The following is a 14,334-nucleotide window of genomic DNA, read 5'->3' on the forward strand; positions in this document are numbered from 1 at the left end:
CGCACCAATGGAATGAGGTTGATGGCTGAAGAACACATCCCCAGAAGTGATGCAAATAGGCGAACTGAAAGTGACTTTCTTCTTGCCAGTTTCTGGCCAACACTTGCAGACGGAGTTGTCTCTCTAGAGATAAGGATGCCTTGCATTTCACCGTGTCCAAGCAAGCTCCTAGGAACAACAGGCTTTGATTTGGATGCATCTGAGATTTGTTTTGTTGATTGTGAGGCCTAGCGATGCGAAGAGATTGCGGCATGCCGTAATGTCGGCTCTCACTTTGTCTTCTGATGGACCTTTGACTAGCCAGTCGTCCAAATACGGGAAGACCTCCACTTTTGCTGCCCGGAGAGCTGCTGCCACAGGGGCCAGGCACTTCGTGAAAATTCTCGGGGCCGACTTGAGGCCAAATGGGAGAACTTTGAATTGATAATGGGCGCCGGCCACAGTGAAACGGAGGTACCTCCGATGGTTTGGGTGGATTGGGATGTGGAAGTATGCGTCTTCCATGTCCAAGGAAGCCATGTAATCTCCCTCGTTGAGGCAACTGAGAATGTCCGAAAGGGTGACCATTCGAAATCCCTGCTTCTTGAGATATTTGTTCAGATTGCGCAGGTCTAGGATCGGTCGCCATTCCCCTGTTTTCTTTTTTATGAGGAAAAAACGGGAATAGAAGCCTGTCCCTCTCTGATGGAATGGAACCTTCTCTACTGCGTTCTTGAGTAGCATAGCTTGCACCTCCTTGAACAATAAGTGAAGACGAGGGGGAGGGGGACCCCTGGGCGGAGTTGGTGGAGGCTTGGTGATGAACTCTAGGGTGTGACCATAATGGATCAAGTCTAGCACCCACCGATCCGATGTTATATTCTGCCATTGCTGTTGGAAAGCAGATATTTTCGCGCCCACGGGAAGGTAAGGGATTGGAGGTGGCGCCCAATTGCTCTCACTGTTTCTTGTGACTGTCTCGTCCTTGGTTGTTTGCGCGCCTTCTTCCTCCTTGACGAGAGAAACCAGCCGATCCAGATTGTCTGTAAGAGGACTGGTAGTTTTGACGGTATTGTGGTTGATACTGTCTGCCTTGCTGGTAATAACTTCCTCTGGAAGAATAACCTCGTCCTCTAGCTCCTCTGAATGAACCTCTTTTATTTTGCAAGGATCCTAGCGACTTTGCAGTATCTGTGTCAGTTTTAATCGTCTGGAGAGCCTCATCGACATGTTTTCCAAAGAGTGACTCTCCGTCATAAGCCATGTCCAGTATCTTCAACTGAACCTCCGGACGAAACGTAGTGGCTTTTAATCACCCCTGACGTCTCAGGACAGCTGCCCCAGCCAACTGCCTGAAATTCGTATTCGCCATATCTAGAGCGCAGTCGATGGATTCTTCCGCTGCCCGCTCTCCTTCCATTAAAACTTTCCTGGCTTCTTGTCTTGAGTCCTCTGGCAATAGCTCTATGAATCTAGCCATCTCCGACCACATCTGGCGATCGTAGCGTCCAATAATCGCCATTGAATTTGCTATCCTGATGGATGCTGCAGCCATAGTGGAAAACTTCTTCCCAATAAGGTCTAATCGTCGCCCCTCTTTATCTGGTGGAGTAGAAATAGGAGTAGCTGGGTTCTTTGACCTTTGCTGCGCCGCCTGAGAGATTACCGAATCCGGGCGTGGATGACCAATAAGGCACGCCGGACTAGAGAGCGGAGCACGATATTTCTTTTCTATTCTGGGTAACACAGCAGGCACGGATGCAGGGTTTTTCATTATCTTTATGCCTTCCTTCCAAATAAAATCAATCATGGGAATGGCTCTAGATATCTTCCTGGTTTCCTCTTTAAAGTCATGGAGAAAACACTCTGTTTGCTCCACTGTAACCAGGAGCTTAAACCTGGTTGATGCCCTCTGCATCAAGTTGTGAAAACCACCTACATCTTCAGGCGGTGAATCTGAAGGTTGTGGAGTTGGAGGGGACGGCATGGGTATAACATACTCATCCCATGGGTCCGATGAAGGTATGTTAGGCAACTCTCCATCCTCTACCTCCTCTTCTGATGATGTATCCGGAGTTTGTGGAGGCAAGACCGGTTGCGGAGTTTCCACAACTGGAGAGACCGGTGGCTGCCGAGGAGGAGCTACCGTATCAGATTGAGGTACTTGCGGAGGAAAACGCTGCTTGTAGTCCGCCAGCATAGCCTGTAAATCCTGTATCAGATTAGGCGGCAACTGAGTGACTTCCGGGACTCTAGGCCTTCTCTGATGTTCAAATGAATGAGGCACTATGATATCCTCTTGGTAGTAGTGCTCCGCGTATGAATCCTCTTCATCATCATCTTGGCACTTGATGACAAGTTCGGATGGGTGACGTGCCACACCAAAAGCACCCTCATCGTCATCATCTTCAAAGTCATCTTCTTCATCATCGGCAAAAGTTTCTAGCAGATGAGAAGGCATAAGTGGAGATATATATGCACCCTGTTGTCTCTTATAAGACACTAGTTGAAAATTCTTTGTCGCTATTGGCGTACAAAAGGCCTGATTCCCAGTGGCAGGTCTTAGTAAAGCTGATCCCATCGACCTTGATGACCCAGGAGACCAAGGTGCATCTATTTGCTGAAAAGATGCCGTCATCCACGGATTTATCGTCGACGAGATCGACAACGAGGGCATCGTCGACGATAGACTTGCCGTCGACGGGACTGTCGTCGACGGGCTCGACGTCGACGGGACAGTCGTCGACGGACTCGTCGTCGACGGAGCCACCGTCGACGGGACTGTCGTCGACGGGGTAACCAAGGAGGGGCTCGTCGTCGACGGGATAGACGTCGATGCATTCTTCGTCGACGAGGCAGTCGTCGACGGCGGCGTCGACGACTTCGTCGACGGGCTCTTCTTAGACGACACATTTTTTTATGATGACGGCGTCTTCGTCGACGAGTCGTCCACGAGAGTTTTCTTTGTCACAATACTAATTTTAGTAGACACAATCGGAGTAGTAATAGATGTAGTGGATATCATATTCATAGAAGAAGAGGTCGAAGTAGAGACAGTGGTCACTGGAGAGGAGACAGTAGAAGTCTTACTCACAGTTTTCTTTGCCGGATCGTTGGTGGCTGAGGCTCCAGAGACAGAATGTTTGGATCTCTGAGAAGAGCCTGAAGTAGAGTGGGAGGTCTTAATATGCTTTCTCCCCTCACTTATCTTATCCTCGTGAGACCTTGCCCTCTTGCTAGAGGTAGAGGCTCTGTCATCATCATCCTTGGAAGAGGATTTAAGCCACAAAAGGACTCTGGCCTCCCTATCCCTTAAGGTCTTGGCAGGGAAGGTAGTTCAGATCTTACAGGTTTTTGCCTCATGCTTGGGATACAGGCAATAAATACAGTCCTTGTGTAAGTCATCCACATGGACCCTCTTCTTCTCGCATGTTCTGCAGGGTCTGAACAAGGCCTTCTTATCAGACATCTTGAAGCTCTTGAAGAAAAAACTGAGTCAAGACTCAGGGAGACTCCCTTCCACACGACGTGCGGTGAAAATCTGAGGAGAGCTGGCTCTGCAGGGAAGGTTCTATAGGGTGCTGTGAGCTGATTGGTTGGAGCAAAGACTTTGAGTCTTTTAGCATAATGAGGTAGATAGGCTACTATAATATAGGCCTCAGGCCTTTTTCTAGGGCCTACTACTGCAAAGTGCTTTTGGCACTGCTTTTTTATTTACCGTGAGACTCCCGCCTCGACGACGGGGAATGATTCAGGCATGTGAATCTATGAAAGATACCCCAATACTGGATAACATGCAATACTACTAGGCCTAAGTTTAAATCGTGCCAAAACGCTCTCTGCAACTAGGTCCAAATCCCCCTTTTCCACCATGGATTTTCTTCAAACCACTTGCAATCAAAATTAGACCTTCCCAGCAGTGCTCCCAGACCCCTCAACCCACCCCCAAAAACCTAGAACACCCCCAAGCAGCTCCCCAAAAACATGCAACACTGCTAGGCCTAAGTTTTAATCGTGGCAAAACGCTCTCTGCAACTAGGCCCAAACCTCCCTTTTCCACCGTGGATTTTTTTCAAACCACTTGCAATCAAAATTAGACCTTCCAAGCAGTGCTCCCACACCCCTCAGTCCACCCCCAAATATCTAGAACACCCTCAAGCAGCCCCCAAAAACATGCAATACTACTAGGCCTAAGTTTGAATCGCGCCAAAACGCTCTCTGCAACTAGGTTCAAACCCCCCTTTTCCACCATGGATTACCTTCAAACCACTTGCAATAAAAATCAGACCTTCCCAGCAGTGCTCCCGGACCCCTCAACCCACCCCGAAAATCTAGAACACCCTCAAACAGCCCCTAAAAACATGCAATACTACTAGGCCTAAGTTTAAATCGTGTCAAGACACTCTCTGCAACTAGGCCCAAACCCCCCTTTTCCACCATGGATTTTCTTCAAACCACTTGCAATCAATATTAGACCTTCCCAGCAGTGCTCTCAGATCCCTCAACCCACCCCCAAAAATCTAGAACACCCCCAAGCAGCTCTCCAAAAACATGCAATTCTACTAGGCCTAAGTTTAAATCGTGCCAAAACGCTCTCTGCAACAAGGCCCACACCCTCTTTTCCACCAATGATTTTTTCAAACCACTTGCAACCAAAATTAGACCTTCCCAGCAGTGCTCCCAGACCCCTCAACCCAACCCCCAAAATCTAGAACACCCCCAAGCAGCCCCCCAAAAACATGCAATACTACTAGGCCTAAGTTTAAATCGTGCCTAAGCGCTCTCTGCAACTAGGCCCAAACCCCCCTTTTCCACCATGGATTTTTTCAAACTACTTGCAATCAAAATTAGACCTTCCCAGCAGTGCTCCCAGACCCCTCAACCCACCCCCAAAAATCTAGAACACCCCAAGCAGCTCCCCAAAAACATTCAATACTAATAGGCTTAAGTTTAAATCGTGCCAAAACGCTCTCTGCAACAAGGCCCACACCCCCTTTTCCACCAATGATTTTTTCAAACTACTTGCAATAAAAATTAGACCTTCCCAGCAGTGCTCCCAGACCCCTCAACCCACCCCCAAAAATCTAGAACACCCCAAGCAGCCCCCCAAAAACATGCAATACTACTAGGCCTAAGTTTAAATCACGCCAAAACGCTCTCTGCAACTAGGCTCAAACCGCCCTTTTCCACCATGGATTTTTTCAAACTACTTGCAATCAAAATTAGACCTTCCCAGCAGTGCTCCCAGACCCCTCAACCCACCCCCAAAAATCTAGAACACCCCAAGCAGCCCCCCAAAAACATGCAATACTACTAGGCCTAAGTTTAAATCACGCCAAAACGCTCTCTGCAACTAGGCTCAAACCGCCCTTTTCCACCATGGATTTTCTTCAAACCACTTGCAATCAAAATTAGACCTTTCCAGCAGAGCTCCTGGACCCCTTAACCCTCCCACAAAAATCTAGAACACCCCTAAACAGCCCGCAAAAACATGCAATATTACTAGGCCTAAGTTTAAATCGTGCCAAGACGCTCTCTGCAACTAGGCCCAAACCCCCCTTTTCCACCATGGATTTTCTTCAAACCACTTGCAATCAATATTAGACCTTCCCAGCAGTGCTCCCAGACCCCTCAACCCACCCCGAGAAATCTAGAACACCCACAAGCAGCTCCCCAAAAACATGCAATACTACTAGGCCTAAGTTTAAATCGTGCCAAAACGCTCTCTGCAACAATGCCCACACCCCCTTTTCCACCAATGATTTTTTCAAACACTTGCAACCAAAATTAGACCTTCCCAGCAGTACTCCCAGACCCCTCAACCCACCCCCAAAAATCTAGAACACCCCAAGCAGCACCCCAAAAACATGCACTACTGCTAGGCCTAAGTTTAAATCGTGCCAAAACGCTCTCTGCAACTAGGCCCAAACCCGCCTTTTCCACCATTGGATTTTCTTCAAACCACTTGCAATCAAAATTACACCTTCCCAGCAGTGCTCCCGGACCCCTCAACCCACCCCCAAAAATCTAGCACACACCCAAACAGCCCCCAAAATACATGCAATACTACTAGGCCTCAGTTTAAATCGTGGCAAAATGCTCTCTGCAACTAGGCCAAAACCCCCCTTTTCCATCATGGATTTTCTTCAAACCACTTGGAATCAAAATTAGACCTTCCCAGCAGTGCTCCCAGACCCCTCAACCCACCCCCAAAAATCTAGAACTCCCCCAAGCAGCTCCCCAAAAACATGCAATACTAGTAGGCCAAGTTTAAATCGTGCCAAAGCGCTCTCTAAAACTAGGCCAAAACCCCCCTTTTCCACCATGGATTTTCATCAAACCACTTGGAATCAAAATTAGACCTTCCCAGCAGTGCTCCCAGACCCCTCAACCCACCCCCAAAAATCTAGAACACCCCCAAGCAGCTCCCCAAAAACATGCAATACTACTAGGCCTCCGTTTAAATCGTGGCAAAACGCTCTCTGCAACTAGGCCCAAACCCCCCTTTTCCACCATGGATTTTTCAAACCACTTGCAATCAAACTTAGACCTTCCCAGCAGTGCTTCCAGACCCCTCAACCCACCCCCCAAAATCTAGAACACCCCAAGCAGTCCCCAAAAAACATGCAATACTACTAGGCCTAAGTTTAAATCGTGCCAAAACGCTCTCTGTAACAAGGCCCAAACCCCCCTTTTCCACCATGGATTTTCTTCAAACCACTTGCAATCAAAATTAGACCTTCCAAGCAGTGCTCCCAGACCCCTCAACCCACCCCCAAAAATCTAGAACACCCCAAGGAGCTCCCCAAAAACATGCAATACTACTAGGCCTAAGTTTAAATCGTGCCAAAACGCTCTCTGCAACAAGGCCCACACCCCCTTTTCCACCAATGATTTTCTTCAAACCACTTGCAATAAAAATTAGACCTTCCAGTCAGTGCTCCCACACCCCTCAGTCCACCCCCAAATATCTAGAACACCCTCAAGCAGCCCCCAAAAACATGCAATACTACTAGGCCTAAGTTTGAATCGCGCCAAAACGCTCTCTGCAACTAGGTTCAAACCCCCCTTTTCCACCATGGATTATCTTCAAACCACTTGCAATACAAATTAGACCTTCCCAGCAGTGCTTCCAGACCCCTCAACCCACCCAAAAAATCTAGAACACCCTCAAACAGCCCCCAAAAACATGCAATACTACTAGGCCTAAGTTTAAATCGTGCCAAGACGCTCTCTGCAACTAGGCCCAAACCCCCTTTTTCCACCATGGATTTTCTTCAAACCACTTGCAATCAATATTAGACCTTCCCAGCAGTGCTCCCAGACCCATCAACCCACCCCCAAAAATCTAGAACACCCCCAAGCAGATCTCCAAAAACATGCAATTCTACTAGGCCTAAGTTTAAATCGTGCCAAAAAGCTCTCTGCAACAAGGCCCACACCCCCTTTTCCACCAATGATTTTTTCAAACCACTTGCAACCAAAATGAGACCTTCCGGGCAGTGCTCCCAGACCCCTCAACCCACCCCCAAAAATCGAGAACACCCCCAAGCAGCCCCCCAAAAACATGCAATACTACTAGGCCTAAGTTTAAATCGTGCCAAAACGCTCTCTGCAACTAGGTCCAAACCCCCCTTTTCCACCATGCATTTTCTTCAAACCACTTGCAATCAAAATTAGACCTTCCCAGCAGAGCTCCCAGACCCCTCAACCCACCCCCCAAAAACCTAGAACACCCCCAAGCAGCTCCCCAAAAACATGCAATACTGCTAGGCCTAAGTTTTAATCGTGGCAAAACGCTCTCTGCAACTAGGCCCAAACCCCCCTTTTCCACCATGGATTTTTTTCAAACCACTTGCAATCAAAATTAGACCTTCCAGGCAGTGCTCCCACACCCCTCAGTCCACCCCCAAATATCTAGAACACCCTCAAGCAGCCCCCAAAAACATGCAATACTACTAGGCCTAAGTTTGAATCGCGCCAAAACGCTCTCTGCAACTAGGTTCAAATCCCCCTTTTCCACCATGGATTACCTTCAAACCACTTGCAATAAAAATTAGACCTTCCCACTAGTGCTCCCGGACCCCTCAACCCACCCCAAAAATCTAGAACACCCTCAAACAGCCCCTAAAAACATGCAATACTACTAGGCCTAAGTTTAAATCGTGCCAAGACGCTCTCTGCAACTAGGCCCAAACCCCCCTTTTCCACCATGGATTTTCTTCAAACCACTTGAAATCAATATTAGACCTTCCCAGCAGTGCTCCCAGACCCCTCAACCCACCCCCAAAAATCTAGAACATCCCCAAGCAGCTCTCCAAAAACATGCAATTCTACTAGGCCTAAGTTTAAATCGTGCCAAAACGCTCTCTGCAACAAGGCCCACACCCCCTTTTCCACCAATGATTTTTTCAAATCACTTGCAACCAAAATTAGACCTTCCCGGCAGTGCTCCCAGACCCCTCAACCCAACCCCCAAAATCTAGAACACCCCCAAGCAGCCCCCCAAAAACATGCAATACTACTAGGCCTAAGTTTAACCCCTTCGATGCGGCCGCTTTTTTTCCCGTGTGCGGCCGCCGGCCGAACACGGGCGGGCCATGACGAACCCCAGCCGTCATCAGCACACGAGCACCGTAGTGCATGACGGCTGGGGTTCGTCACCAGCATGGAAGGGGTTAAATCGTGCTTAAGCGCTCTCTGCAACTAGGCCCAAACCCCCCTTTTCCACCATGGATTTTCTTCACACCACTTGCAATAAAAATTAGACCTTCGAAGCAGTGCTCCCAGAGTCCTCAACCCACCCCCAAAAATCTTGAACACCCCCAAACAGCCCCCCAAAAACATGTATTACTACTAGGCCTAAGTTTAAATCGTGGAAAAACGCTCTCTGCAACTAGGCCCAAACCCCCCTTTTCCACCATGGATTTTTTCAAACTACTTGCAATCAAAATTAGACCTTCCCAGCAGTGCTCCCAGACCCCCCAACCCACCCCCAAAAATCTAGAACACCCCAAGCAGAACCCCAAAAACATGCACTACTGCTAGGCCTAAGTTTAAATCGTGCCAAAACGCTCTCTGCAACTAGGCCCAAACCCGCCTTTTCCACCATTGGATTTTCTTAAAACCACTTGCAATCAAAATTACACCTTCCCAGCAGTGCTCCCAGACCCCTCAACCCACGCCCAAAAATCTAGAACTCCCCCAAGCAGCTCTCCAAAAACATGCAATACTACTAGGCCTAAGTTTAAATCGTGCCAAAGCGCTCTCTGAAACTAGGCCCAAACCCCGCTTTTCCATCATGGATTTTCTTCAAACAACTTGCAATCAAAATTACTCCTTCCCAGCAGTGCGCCCAGTCCCCTCAACCCATACCCAAAATTCTAGAACACCCTCAAGCAGCCCCCCAAAAACATGCAATGCTACTAGGCCTAAGTTTAAATCGTGCCAAGACGCTCTCTGCAACTAGGCCCAAACCCCCCTTTTCCACCATGGATTTTCTTCAAACCAATTGCAATCAATATTAGACCTTCCCAGCAGTTCTCCAAGACCCCTCAATCCACCCCCAAAAATCTAGAACACCCCCAAGCAGCTCTCCAAAAACATGTAATACTGCTAGGCCTAAGTTTTAATCGTGGCAAAACGCTCTCTGCAACTAGGCCCAAACCCCCCTTTTCCACCATGGATTTTTTTCAAACCACTTGCAATCAAAATTAGACCTTCCAGGCAGTGCTCCCACACCCCTCAGTCCACCCCCAAATATCTAGAACACCCTCAAGCAGCCCCCAAAAACATGCAATACTACTAGGCCTTAGTTTGAATCGCGCCAAAACGCTCTCTGCGTACTAGGTTCAAACCCCCCTTTTCCACCATGGATTATCTTCAAACCACTTGCAATAAAAATTAGACCTTCCCAGCAGTGCTCCCGGACCCCTCAACCCACCCCGAAAATATAGAACACCCTCAAACAGCCCCCAAAAACATGCAATACTACTAGGCCTAAGTTTAAATTGTGCCAAGACGCTCTCTGCAACTAGGCCCAAACCCCCCTTTTTCACCATGGATTTTCTTCAAACGACTTGCAATCAATATTAGACCTTCCCAGCAGTGCTCCCAGACACCTCAACCCACCCCCAAAAATCTAGAACACCCCCAAGCAGCTCTCCAAAAACATGCAATACTACTAGGCCTAAGTTTAAATTGTGCCAAAACGCTCTCTGCAACAAGGCCCACACCCCCTTTTCCACCAATGATTTTTTCAAACCACTTGCAACCAAAATTATACCTTCCCGGCAGTGATCCCAGACCCCTCAACCCACCCCCAAAAATCTAGAACACCCCCAAGCAGCCCCCCAAAAACATGCAATACTACTAGGCCTAAGTTTAAATCGTGCCTAAGCGCTCTCTGCAACTAGGCCCAAACCCCCCTTTTCCACCATGGATTTTCTTCAAACCACTTGCAATAAAAATTAGACCTTCAAAGCAGTGCTGCCAGACCCCTCAACCCACCCCCAAAAATCTAGAACACCCCAAGCAGCACCCCAAAAACATGCACTACTGCTAGGCCTTAGTTTAAATCGTGCCAAAACGCTCTCTGCAACTAGGCCGAAAGCCGCCTTTTCCACCATTGGATTTTCTTCAAACCACTTCCAATCAAAATTACACCTTCCCAGCAGTGCTCCCAGACCCCTCAACCCACCCCCAAAAATCTAGAACTCCCCCAAGCAGCTCCCCAAAAACATGCAATACTACTAGGCCTAAGTTTAAATCGTTCCAAAGCGCTCTCTGAAACTAGGCCCAAACCCCCTTTTTCCACCATGGATTTTCTTCAAACCACTTGCAATCAAAATTAGACCTTACCAGCAGAGCTCCCAGTCCCCTCAACCCACCCCCAAAAATCTCAAACACCCCCAAGCAGCTCCACAAAAACATGCAATACTACTAGGCCTAAGTTTCAATCGTGCCAAAACGCTCTCTGCAACTATGCCCAAAGCCCGCTTTTCCATCATGGATTTTCTTCAAACAACTTGCAATCAAAATTACGCCTTCCCAGCAGTGCGCCCAGTCCCCTCAACCCATCCCCAAAATTCTAGAACACCACCAAGCAACCCCCCAAAAACATGCAATGCTACTAGGCCTAAGTTTGAATCGCGCCAAAACGCTCTCTGCAACTAGGTTCAAACCCCCCTTTTCCACTATGGATTATCTTCAAACCACTTGCAATAAAAATTAGACCTTCCCAGCAGTGCTCCTGGACCACTCAACCCACCCCTAAAATCTAGAACACCCTCAAACAGCCCCCCAAAAACATGCACTACTGCTAGGCCTAAGTTTAAATCGTGCCAAAACGCTCTCTGCAACTAGGCCAAAACCCGCCTTTTCCACCATTGGATTTTCTTCAAACCACTTGCAATCAAAATTACACCTTCCCAGCAGTGCTCCTGGACCCCTCAACCCACCCCCAACAATCTAGCACACCCCCAAACAGCCCCTCAAAAACATGCAATACTACAAGGCCTAAGTTTAAATCGTGCCAAAACGCTCTCTGCAACTAGGCCCAAACTCCCCTTTTCCACCATGGATTTTCTTCAAACCACTTGCAATCAAAATAAGACCTTCCCAGCAGTGGTCCCAGACCCCTCAACCCACCCCCAAAAATCTAGAACTCCACCAAGCAGCTCCCCAAAAACATGCAATACTACTAGGCCTAAGTTTAAATCGTGCCAAAGCGCTCTCTGAAACTAGGCCCAAACCCCCTTTTTCCACCATGGATTTTCTTCAAACCACTTGTAAACAAAATTAGACCTTCCCAGCAGTGCTCCCGGACCCCTCAACCCTCCCACAAATATCTAGACCACCCCCAAGCAGCTCCCCAAAAACATGCAATACTACTAGGCCTAAGATTAAATAGTGCCAAAACGCTCTCTGCAACAAGGCCCACACCCCCTTTTCCACCAATGATTTTTTCAAACCACTTGCAACCAAAATTAGACCTTCCAGGCAGTGCTCCCACACCCCTCAGTCCACCCCCAAATATCTAGAACACCCTCAAGCAGCCTCCAAAAACATGCAATACTACTAGGCCTAAGTTTAAATCGCGCCAAAACGCTCCCTGCAACTAGGCCCAAACCCCCCTTTTCCACCATGGATTTTCTTCAAAACACTTGCAATCAAAATTAGACCTTCCCAGTAGCGCTCCCAGACTCCTCAGCCCACCCCCAAAAATCTAGAACTCCCCCAAGCAGCTCCCCAAAAACATGCAATACTACTAGTCCTAAGTTTAAATTGTGCCAAAGCGCTCTCTGAAACTAGGCCCAAACCCCCTTTTTCCACCATGGATTTTCTTAAAACCACTTGCAATCAAAATTAGACCTTCCCAGCAGAGCTCCCAGACCCCTCAACCCACCCCCAAAAATCTAGAACACCCCCAAGCAGCTCCCCAAAAACATGCAATGCTACTAGGCCTAAGTTTCAATCGTGCCAAAACGCTCTCTGCAACTAGGCCCAAACTCCCCTTTTCCACCATGGATTTTCTTCAAACCACTTGCAATCAAAATAAGACCTTCCCAGCAGTGCTCCCAGACCCCTCAACCCACCCCCAAAAATCTAGAACTCCACCAAGCAGCTCCCCAAAAACATGCAATACTACTAGGCCTAAGTTTAAATCGTGCCAAAGCGCTCTCTGAAACTAGGCCCAAACCCCCTTTTTCCACCATGGATTTTCTTCAAACCACTTGTAAACAAAATTAGACCTTCCCAGCAGTGCTCCCGGACCCCTCAACCCTCCCACAAAAATCTAGACCACCCCCAAGCAGCTCCCCAAAAACATGCAATACTACTAGGCCTAAGATTAAATAGTGCCAAAACGCTCTCTGCAACAAGGCCCACACCCCCTTTTCCACCAATGATTTTTTCAAACCACTTGCAACCAAAATTAGACCTTCCAGGCAGTGCTCCCACACCCCTCAGTCCACCCCCAAATATCTAGAACACCCTCAAGCAGCCTCCAAAAACATGCAATACTACTAGGCCTAAGTTTAAATCGCGCCAAAACGCTCCCTGCAACTAGGTTTAAACCCCCCTTTTCCACCATGGATTATCTTCAAACTACTTGCAATAAAAATTAGACCTTCCCAGCAGTGCTCCCGGACCCCTCAACCCACCCTCAAAAATCTAGAACACCCCCAAGCAGCCCCCCAAAAACATGCAATACTACTAGGCCTAAGTTTAAATCGTGCCTAAGCGCTCTATACACCTAGGCCCAAACCCGCCTTTTCCACCTTTGGATTTTCTTCAAACCACTTGCAATCAAAATTACACCTTCCCAGCAGTGCTCCCGGACCCCTCAACCCACCCCCAAAAATCTAGCACACCCCCAAACAGCCCCGCAAAAACATGCAATACTACTAGGCCTAAGTTTGAATCGTGCCAAAACGCTCTCTGCAACTAGGCCCAAACCCCCCTTTTCCACCATGGATTTTCTTCAAAACACTTGCAATCAAAATTAGACCTTCCCAGTAGCGCTCCCAGACTCCTCAGCCCACCCCCAAAAATCTAGAACTCCCCCAAGCAGCTCCCCAAAAACATGCAATACTACTAGTCCTAAGTTTAAATCGTGCCAAAGCGCTCTCTGAAACTAGGCCCAAACCCCCTTTTTCCACCATGGATTTTCTTAAAACCACTTGCAATCAAAATTAGACCTTCCCAGCAGAGCTCCCAGACCCCTCAACCCACCCCCAAAAATCTAGAACACCCCCAAGCAGCTCCCCAAAAACATGCAATGCTACTAGGCCTAAGTTTCAATCGTGCCAAAACGCTCTCTGCAACTAGGCCCAAACCCCGCTTTTACATCATGGATTTTCTTCAAACAACTTGCAATCAAAATTACACCTTCCCAGCAGTGCGCCCAGTCCCCTCAACCCAGTCCCAAAATTCTAGAAATCCCCCAAGCAGCCCCCCAAAAACATGCAATGCTACTAGGCCTAAGTTTAAATCGTGCCAAAACGCTCCCGGGAACTAGGCCCAAACCCCCCTTTTCCACCATGGAATTTTTTTCAAACCACTTGCAATCAAAATTAGACCTTCCAGGCAGTGCTCCCACACCCCTCAGTCCACCCCCAAATATCTAGAACACCCTCAAGCAGCCCCCAAAAACATGCAATACTACTAGGCCTAAGTTTGAATCGCGCCAAAACGCTCTCTGCAACTAGGTTCAAACCCGTCTTTTCCACCATTGGATTTTCTTCAAACCACTTCCAATCAAAATTACACCTTCCCAGCAGTGCTTCTGGACCCCTCAACCCACCCCCAACAATCTGGCACACCCCCAAACAGCCCCCCAAAAACATGCAATAC

The sequence above is a fragment of the Lissotriton vulgaris genome, chromosome 2_1 (assembly GCF_964263255.1).
Source record: "Lissotriton vulgaris chromosome 2_1, aLisVul1.2, whole genome shotgun sequence".
Taxonomy (NCBI): domain Eukaryota; kingdom Metazoa; phylum Chordata; class Amphibia; order Caudata; family Salamandridae; genus Lissotriton; species Lissotriton vulgaris.